Raw genomic sequence first — 8,944 nt, 5'->3', positions numbered from 1 at the left:
TATGGGGTTAGGCCTGGGAGGTGATGGGGGCCTCTACATGCCGTAGGGGGAACCCAGCATGTGTTTTTATTCAACCCCTCCACTCCAATGTCCAGCCCTCCCTCTCCCTACCCCTCCTGTCAGCAGGCTGATGTTTTGTTACTCTGTCCTCCTGCAGGGGTCCAGCGCTCCCGGGAACCCCACAAACGAGGGCCGAGGTTTAAGCACGCACAGCGGCCTGACTCTTTTCCCCAGAGCCCTGGGAGGCTAACGACGTACCAGCCGACAACAAGACCACCTCCCTCCCTCTCCCTCCCTCTCCCTCCCTCCCTCCTCCTGCCTATCACCCTTTTGGCCAGCTATGTAGTATTTTGCGGTGAAGTCTTAGCCACTACAACCCACGAAACCCCTGTTTCTCCAACCTGTAAACTCCATCCCAAACAGTGCTGCTGGACCTCATTATGGAGGTGGTGTTTGGTAGCTAACATCCATCCCTGCTCACTCAGCTTTTAACTCCTTGGCAATCCCATCCCATTTGGAGTGTGTGACGAGCTCCATTCTCCATCAGCTCACTGATCAAGGGCCCCCGGTAAAGCAGGCCCTGGTAAAGCAGCCCCGGTAAAGCAGCCCCGGTAAAGCAGCCCCGGTAAAGCAGCCCCGGTAAAGCAGGCCCTGGTAAAGCATCCCCGGTAAAGCAGCCCCGGTAAAGCAGGCCCCGGTAAAGCAGCCCCGGTAAAGCAGCCCCGGTAAAGCAGCCCCGGTAAAGCAGGCCCCGGTAAAGCAGCCCCGGTAAAGCAGCCCCGGTAAAGCAGCCCCGGTAAAGCAGGCCCTGGTAAAGCATCCCCGGTAGAGCAGCCCCGGTAAAGCAGGCCCCGGTAAAACAGGCCCAGGAATGAGTAGGTACAGATTTGGGGTGAAAGAATCTGTGGTGAGCCAAGGAGAAGATTAAATGTCAGCCATGCTCCCCCTCACACCCTCTCCACTGGTGTCCTGAAGGGAAATATAGGGGGGAGGGGATGAGGAGGCCGGTGGCACAGTGGTGGCTGAGCCATCTTGTCTTCATAGCAGGACAAGCACATTCAACCGTGTGCTCTCCACCCTCCCATCTTATTCCAGACTCCTCTATTACCCTCCACGGAAATAAATCAAAAGGCCTCTCTCGCCCCCTGCCCCCTTCCTTGGAATAGCGCTCTCCGCTGGTGTCTTTTCTTCTCTAAGGAGCAGGGATGGGTCCAGGGCATCGCAGCCTTTCCAGGCATCCAAATTAATTTGTGTCTGGGCAGCTACATAAGCAGCACGGGGCTATTTTATGAGAGTGTAGGGCAATGACATGCATTGGCAGTCATGCCTTGATCTCTTGCTTTCTCTCCCTGTCACTCTCTGCCTCACCAATAGTATATGCCAGGCCCATGCCAGCCTAGTCTTCATGGGTGGGCACATCGAGACACTCAGGACAAAAACCAACCACTCCACTTGTCTGACTAGGTAGCCGTGGATTAATTGGCGTGACTGAGAGTGGAATACAGTGTGAGAGTGGAATACAGTGTGAGAGTGGGATACAGTGTGAGAGTGGGATACAGTGTGAGAGTGGGATACAGTGTGAGAGTGGGATACAGTGTGAGAGTGGGATACAGTGTGAGAGTGGGATACAGTGTGAGAGTGGGATACAGTGTGAGAGTGGAATACAGTGTGAGAGTGGAATACAGTGTGAGAGTGGGATACAGTGTGAGAGTGGGATACAGTGTGAGAGTGGGATACAGTGTGAGAGTGGGATACAGTGTGAGAGTGGGATACAGTGTGAGAGTGGGATACAGTGTGAGAGTGGGATACAGTGTGAGAGTGGGATACAGTGTGAGAGTGGGATACAGTGTGAGAGTGGGATACAGTGTGAGAGTGGGATACAGTGTGAGAGTGGAATACAGTGTGAGAGTGGGATACAGTGTGAGAGTGGGATACAGTGTGAGAGTGGAATACAGTGTGAGAGTGGAATACAGTGTGAGAGTGGGATACAGTGTGAGAGTGGAATACAGTGTGAGAGTGGGATACAGTGTGAGAGTGGAATACAGTGTGAGAGTGGGATACAGTGTGAGAGTGGGATACAGTGTGAGAGTGGAATACAGTGTGAGAGTGGGATACAGTGTGAGAGTGGGATACAGTGTGAGAGTGGGATACAGTGTGAGAGTGGAATACAGTGTGAGAGTGGGATACAGTGTGAGAGTGGAATACAGTGTGAGAGTGGGATACAGTGTGAGAGTGGGATACAGTGTGAGAGTGGGATACAGTGTGAGAGTGGGATACAGTGTGAGAGTGGGATACAGTGTGAGAGTGGGATACAGTGTGAGAGTGGGATACAGTGTGAGAGTGGAATACAGTGTGAGAGTGGGATACAGTGTGAGAGTGGGATACAGTGTGAGAGTGGAATACAGTGTGAGAGTGGGATACAGTGTGAGAGTGGGATACAGTGTGAGAGTGGGATACAGTGTGAGAGTGGAATACAGTGTGAGAGTGGGATACAGTGTGAGAGTGGGATACAGTGTGAGAGTGGGATACAGTGTGAGAGTGGGATACAGTGTGAGAGTGGGATACAGTGTGAGAGTGGGATACAGTGTGAGAGTGGGATACAGTGTGAGAGTGGGATACAGTGTGAGAGTGGGATACAGTGTGAGAGTGGGATACAGTGTGAGAGTGGGATACAGTGTGAGAGTGGGATACAGTGTGAGAGTGGGATACAGTGTGAGAGTGGGATACAGTGTGAGAGTGGAATACAGTGTGAGAGTGGGATACAGTGTGAGAGTGGGATACAGTGTGAGAGTGGGATACAGTGTGAGAGTGGGATACAGTGTGAGAGTGGAATACAGTGTGAGAGTGGGATACAGTGTGAGAGTGGGATACAGTGTGAGAGTGGGATACAGTGTGAGAGTGGGATACAGTGTGAGAGTGGGATACAGTGTGAGAGTGGGATACAGTGTGAGAGTGGGATACAGTGTGAGAGTGGGATACAGTGTGAGAGTGGGATACAGTGTGAGAGTGGGATACAGTGTGAGAGTGGGATACAGTGTGAGAGTGGGATACAGTGTGAGAGTGGGATACAGTGTGAGAGTGGGATACAGTGTGAGAGTGGGATACAGTGTGAGAGTGGGATACAGTGTGAGAGTGGGATACAGTGTGAGAGTGGGATACAGTGTGAGAGTGGGATACAGTGTGAGAGTGGAATACAGTGTGAGAGTGGGATACAGTGTGAGAGTGGGATACAGTGTGAGAGTGGGATACAGTGTGAGAGTGGGATACAGTGTGAGAGTGGGATACAGTGTGAGAGTGGGATACAGTGTGAGAGTGGGATACAGTGTGAGAGTGGGATACAGTGTGAGAGTGGGATACAGTGTGAGAGTGGGATACAGTGTGAGAGTGGAATACAGTGTGAGAGTGGGATACAGTGTGAGAGTGGGATACAGTGTGAGAGTGGGATACAGTGTGAGAGTGGGATACAGTGTGAGAGTGGGATACAGTGTGAGAGTGGGATACAGTGTGAGAGTGGGATACAGTGTGAGAGTGGGATACAGTGTGAGAGTGGAATACAGTGTGAGAGTGGGATACAGTGTGAGAGTGGGATACAGTGTGAGAGTGGGATACAGTGTGAGAGTGGGATACAGTGTGAGAGTGGGATACAGTGTGAGAGTGGGATACAGTGTGAGAGTGGGATACAGTGTGAGAGTGGGATATAGTGTGAGAGTGGGATACAGTGTGAGAGTGGGATACAGTGTGAGAGTGGGATACAGTGTGAGAGTGGGATACAGTGTGAGAGTGGGATACAGTGTGAGAGTGGGATACAGTGTGAGAGTGGGATACAGTGTGAGAGTGGGATACAGTGTGAGAGTGGGATACAGTGTGAGAGTGGGATACAGTGTGAGAGTGGGATACAGTGTGAGAGTGGGATACAGTGTGAGAGTGGGATACAGTGTGAGAGTGGGATACAGTGTGAGAGTGGGATACAGTGTGAGAGTGGAATACAGTGTGAGAGTGGGATACAGTGTGAGAGTGGGATACAGTGTGAGAGTGGGATACAGTGTGAGAGTGGGATACAGTGTGAGAGTGGGATACAGTGTGAGAGTGGGATACAGTGTGAGAGTGGGATACAGTGTGAGAGTGGGATACAGTGTGAGAGTGGGATACAGTGTGAGAGTGGAATACAGTGTGAGAGTGGGATACAGTGTGAGAGTGGGATACAGTGTGAGAGTGGGATACAGTGTGAGAGTGGGATACAGTGTGAGAGTGGGATACAGTGTGAGAGTGGGATACAGTGTGAGAGTGGGATACAGTGTGAGAGTGGGATACAGTGTGAGAGTGGGATACAGTGTGAGAGTGGGATACAGTGTGAGAGTGGGATACAGTGTGAGAGTGGGATACAGTGTGAGAGTGGGATACAGTGTGAGAGTGGGATACAGTGTGAGAGTGGGATACAGTGTGAGAGTGGGATACAGTGTGAGAGTGGGATACAGTGTGAGAGTGGGATACAGTGTGAGAGTGGGATACAGTGTGAGAGTGGAATACAGTGTGAGAGTGGGATACAGTGTGAGAGTGGGATACAGTGTGAGAGTGGGATACAGTGTGAGAGTGGGATACAGTGTGAGAGTGGGATACAGTGTGAGAGTGGGATACAGTGTGAGAGTGGGATACAGTGTGAGAGTGGGATACAGTGTGAGAGTGGGATACAGTGTGAGAGTGGGATACAGTGTGAGAGTGGGATACAGTGTGAGAGTGGGATACAGTGTGAGAGTGGGATACAGTGTGAGAGTGGGATACAGTGTGAGAGTGGGATACAGTGTGAGAGTGGGATACAGTGTGAGAGTGGGATACAGTGTGAGAGTGGGATACAGTGTGAGAGTGGGATACAGTGTGAGAGTGGGATACAGTGTGAGAGTGGGATACAGTGTGAGAGTGGGATACAGTGTGAGAGTGGGATACAGTGTGAGAGTGGGATACAGTGTGAGAGTGGGATACAGTGTGAGAGTGGGATACAGTGTGAGAGTGGGATACAGTGTGAGAGTGGGATACAGTGTGAGAGTGGGATACAGTGTGAGAGTGGGATACAGTGTGAGAGTGGGATACAGTGTGAGAGTGGGATACAGTGTGAGAGTGGGATACAGTGTGAGAGTGGGATACAGTGTGAGAGTGGGATACAGTGTGAGAGTGGGATACAGTGTGAGAGTGGGATACAGTGTGAGAGTGGGATACAGTGTGAGAGTGGGATACAGTGTGAGAGTGGGATACAGTGTGAGAGTGGGATACAGTCTCTGCAGATGTTTTTTTTTTTTTAACAATATCAGCTATGAGAAATATTAAGTAATGCTGCTAAATATTTAAGCACCTGAATACTAAAAACTGAATTGTGACGTCCTCCTCACTAAATTACAAAATGAGAGAAAATGTAATATTCCATTTATTAATTTCTAAGCCCAAATCCTCTTTTCCAATGTTCTGTATCAATACTTCAAAAAAGATACATTTAATAATAATAAACAGGCTAAGGACATCTACAAAACAGCATTATTTTAGTATAGTGATTAATGGATGTCAAAGAGAACTTAATGCAATTTGACATGCGATTGAAGTGGTGATCCAAAGGCAACAGCCTAATTAGCACAACTAGATAATAAAGCAACTTACACTAATAATTATTGCATACAGCCATTCTACCAGCTGCACTCACAATTAACCTTTCTCAATTGGCGTTTCGCAATTTGAGTAAATCCTGTTATCAGCAAATATACCACATGGCACACATACTCATCCGCTCCTAACACTAGTCAAGGAAAGCTAAACACTGGTGACGGTCGGGAGGAGAGAACAACAAGACAAACAGCAGAGATCCACTTTCAGAAAACACCAGCCAAACACTTCTGTCTTCCCAATGGCTTAGAGGGGCGGGAATCAACTTTAGGTGGTAGCTGTGAAAGTCATTGAACTACTTGTGTTTGCACAGGCTTAGTATTACTATGACAGGGCTTCTTTAAATATACAGTGAACGCTCCGGAATGCATTAGATCAACTCTATCCAAGGGGTTACTTTAAGAAATGGTCCTCTCTGCATCAAAGTTATGAAATTGACACTAACCTAAAGCAAATGAAACCTCCCAGCCTCAAGAGAGATGATAGAACATGAGCAGCGTGTAACAAGAGAGAACCTCACCAACACATTGCATATGTCTCATGGTCAAAGTATGTTTCAAACAAAGACCAGGAGGACTGAACACACAGGCACATAAAATAGTGTCTGTGACATTTTGTCAAGAGGGCCAAAAACATACCAGTATCCTGGGACAGAGCAAAGTAACAAAAAATATTCAGTATTCCTGAGAGCCGTTTTCCCAAAAAGCTTCTCCTTCATCCCAATTTGGCAGTCCTTGGCTCCATGCCCACTCACATTGTGTGGACTCACATGGGCCTGCCACTGTTGCCATGGGGACGTGTGGACCTGCGCTGGGCAGGCCCTGGAGGCAGAGTGGCCTGGTGGAGAGGTGGGGGTTATCATCACCAGCAGACTCTACTGGGTCCGATCCAGGGGCCTGGGCCCAGGAGGACAGCAGAGAGAATGGAAAAGTGGATTCATGTCTTCTGCAGCATCTCCATCTCACTGAGCTGGGTGGAAACCGTCACTGTTCTTGAGGGGCCTAGATGAGGCTTTGGGGTTGGGGCTCCATCGCGCAGGGCTCCGGCCTGTCCACTGGGGGCCGGCTGCCTTACTGCCTGAGGCCTGGGCCAGACGGGTTGGGCTGGGGTAGGGATGGGGTGGGGCGAGCTGGACCACAGCCCAGAGCGGTGACTGCCTGTCTGCCCAGGCGCTGGGCCACACTGCCACTCCTCCCTGGGCTCGTGCCCCTGCACTGGGTTTTCAAAGGGATGTGACAGGGGGGACTGGCTTTCCTTCTCCACCCCAAAACCGATGCCCCCTCCAACCGCTTTCAGCCCCCGCTCCATCCCAACCCCCAAACGCTTCCCCAACAGCTTTTCTGTTTCAGCCCTGAGCCCAGGCTCCCTCTCACACTGTGCCTTTCCCACCACTGCTGCCTCACATTTGGGAGGAGAAGGGGGAGGTTGTGCTGCTACACTGAACCCATCTGCCCCATGTCTTACCATGCTGTGGACCATGATGCTGCAGTATGTCTCTCTGGGCACCTCCATGGCTTTGGCCAGTAGGCTAGATAGGCTACACTGGGCCTTTCCGTGCCCCCTCCCTCTCTCTCTCTGCCACATGAAGGCCTACACATTGACACTAATAATCTACACAGTAATTCAAAATGGACACCCCAAAAATGGAACAGTACAAACAAATGGGCACATTCAGAATAAATGGTGGTCAGTAGTGAGGGATGGTGGTCAATACAATACAAATCATTTGGGGTCCTTATGGCTGAGTTGGTAGAGCATGGCTTTAGCAAAAGCCAGGATTGTAGATTCGATTCCCGGGGTCTGCATGACCGTAAATGCTTTGGATTAAATGGCATATATTAGGCTATATTATTATATTATTATGAATGGTTTAGAATTTAGTAAGAGCAGGTTAGTCTCAACTCCCCAATATTTTGCTGTGTTTGTTAAAAACAGGCCATATTTAGTTATGATTCCAGATCTGAGATGAATAAGAGTAAGTTCTGAGTTCTCTTCTCCATTTGGGAGAATACACCCCCTCATCTAGCTACTGGCCCATCACTAGGTATCATACAAGTGCAGAACCCAAGTGACATTGACAGGCTGCATTTCAATTGGCTCTGCTCCTCTGCATCTCTCCCTCTCCTCTCTCTCTCCCTCGCTCTCTCTTTTCTCTCTTCATCGTTCCCCGCATGGCATTTCTCTGGCAGTCTCTCCTGTGAAATTCCTTCCCTCGTAGTCTCAGCAGTCCCACAGCCAGCCTCCCTGCCTGGCCGGAGCAGTGGCGATGGCTGCTGTGGCGCTCCGCTCCCCCGGGGCCTGTCCCAGTCTGCAGCTCCAGCCTACACTGCATTCCACTAGCTGCTATCCAGTCCCCTCGGCAACCAGGAGAGGAGAGGAGAGGAGAGGAGAGGAGAGGAGAGGAGAGGAGAGGAGAGGAGAGGAGAGGAGAGGAGAGGAGAGGAGAGGAGAGGAGAGGAGAGGAGAGGAGAGGAGAGGAGAGGAGAGGAGAGGAGGATACATAACAGTGGAATAGTTTCATTGATTTCAGTCAGGCATATATGACAGGACAACATGATGAAATTGTAACTTTTTATTGATTCATTATTAACACTTTATTAACACTCACTTGCATACATAACATGTACTGTACATATCCTTAACTGTTGTGTTCTAGATCAATTTCAAATGTAAGTAGAGTATTATACTACACATACTACTCACAGTCTCAGCATAGCCTTCAGAGATAGGCCTGTATAAAATAATATGTAACCTCCTAAAAACCCATTTGTGGTTCATATACTTCCTTTTAGCAACATTTCAAAATATCAAGATGTATAGCATCAGTTGTCAACTGTTTATTCACTATAAAGATGATACAACAACTGAACTAAAAGCAGTCTCTTCTAGATCTTACAGAATGTGAGCTACAGTACAACTTTATTGGGACTTTCTAAATTGGGAGAGGGAGATGAGCCTTCAAGAGAATCTCTCTGTTAACAGTGTCTGTCCCTGGCCTGGACAGCTCAAGTAGCATCAGAACATGAGCCGGTTGTCCCCCCCAGGCCCCTCCCTCCCTGGCCGGGCCGCCTCTGTGTTAACTCTCCTAATTACAGGGGAGGGGCTGACTGACGGGCCAGCCGTCCCATCTCAGATCCCCTCCAGCCCAGGGGCTGGGAACGACACAAACACCCACTCAGCACTGTCTCCAAAATGTGACGGCAACAACGTCCAACTGTCATGGTGGAGCCTCGACTGGCAAAACCTGAGGGCCCAAAGAGAGATATTAAAGACATGAGAGGAATTGGCAGCGTCAGGG

The sequence above is a fragment of the Salvelinus alpinus genome, chromosome 25, assembly GCF_045679555.1.
Source record: "Salvelinus alpinus chromosome 25, SLU_Salpinus.1, whole genome shotgun sequence".
NCBI classification, from domain to species: domain Eukaryota; kingdom Metazoa; phylum Chordata; class Actinopteri; order Salmoniformes; family Salmonidae; genus Salvelinus; species Salvelinus alpinus.
Note: the sequence above shows the minus strand (reverse complement) of the source record.